Genomic DNA, 1387 nt, shown 5'->3' with positions numbered 1-1387 from the left:
AAGTGAGTTTTAAAAGAATTTTAAAATGCCTTTGTTTAACTCTTGCTTCCTGGAATCATTCAAGCTGAGAATAACACAAAACATATGGGCCTGAGAGGTATCTTTGCTTGGGAGAAATACTTAAATGGGCCTCTCAGCTATGTAAGAGTTAATCCCAAATCCTATTCCTGAATGAAGACTTTGGGGACAACAGGGAGCTCACCTGCTGTGTAATAACAAAAATTTTTGCTTTCACTAAGGTTAGAGTTAACATTCTGGCTAATATTCACGAGGTGTTACTGGCTTCATTCCTCTGCCTGGGGCTAAATTGCAAAGGGAGTTGGGGTCTTAGACTTTTAAAGAGGGAGAATTGGATTAAAAAGACCCTCATCCAGGACTTCCCTGGTGGTCCAGTGGCTAAGACTCTGTGCTTCCAATGCAGGGGGCCCAGGTTCAATCCCTGGTCAGAGAACTAGATTCCACATGCCACAGCTGAGTTTGAAACCCACAACTAAAGATCCCACATACCACATACCATGTGTCCCAACTAAGACCCAACACAGCCATATATATATATATATATATATATATATATATATATATATATATATATATATATAAGAGTTAGCAAAGTTAAAAAAAAAAAAAAAGACTCATCCAAGAGAGAAACTGGTTCCTGAAACGTGAGAGGTCAGGGGCTAAGGAACAAGAGGCAAGTAGGGGACCTTCGAGGGGGGATGTGGCTTGTGAACAAGCAAGAGTCACAATATCAAGTAATCTGTTTTGAGTTATTCTCTTTCTTTCCCTCCCTGACCTGTCACCCACAGGCTCTCAGTAAAGTTAAATGCTACAACATTATATTAACTGCTTTTGAGAACATTAGTGGGGGACCGTGTCCAATTTCAGGGATATGTGGGGAGCCAGGGAAACTTGGAGACATGAATACACAGTTGTTGGAGGTAGTCATCAAAGAGACCCACAGTAGTGATCCAGAGCAAAAGGTGATAAAAAGCTCAGCAACAAACAGTCTGGGGAAACACATGAGGACATCTCAAGGATTCTCAGAACTACAGCTGGAGGAAACTGGATTTCCTGCACTCCATGGCAGCATGAGGGGCCCAGACTCTATGACTGGGTGTTTAGAGGAATGGTGACCTCCTAAAATGTGATAACTTGGGGATGTTTGGGATATAAAGACATTAACATTCCCCCCTCCACCCCATAATCTCCCGAGGATGTTTGGATGGACTGTCCTGAGTTATTTTGGACTATGAGACAGAAAAAATAATCCATAAGGTCTGGTTCATAAAAGCTCAAGAGAGACCTACGTTATGCGACCAAACCCTAACTAGTAATTGCCTCTGTTGGCTTTGACGTCAGTTGATGACTGGACTTTGAACCCGAGAGA

The 1387-nt window shown here is 42.1% G+C and overlaps 1 non-coding gene across 1 annotated transcript; it reads left to right on the top strand.

Annotated features, from left to right (window-relative positions):
- The first annotated feature begins 378 nt into the window (after positions 1 to 378).
- TRNAG-UCC (transfer RNA glycine (anticodon UCC)) lies at positions 379 to 451 on the top strand. The gene has a single exon. It is a non-coding gene; the product is annotated as a tRNA-Gly (tRNA).
- Positions 452 to 1387: the final 936 nt, after the last annotated feature.

This window comes from Ovis canadensis, chromosome 1 (genome assembly GCF_042477335.2).
Source record: "Ovis canadensis isolate MfBH-ARS-UI-01 breed Bighorn chromosome 1, ARS-UI_OviCan_v2, whole genome shotgun sequence".
In the NCBI taxonomy this organism is placed as follows: domain Eukaryota; kingdom Metazoa; phylum Chordata; class Mammalia; order Artiodactyla; family Bovidae; genus Ovis; species Ovis canadensis.
The sequence above is the reverse complement of the archived record's forward strand: the minus strand, read 5'-3'. Positions and strand labels throughout refer to the sequence as shown.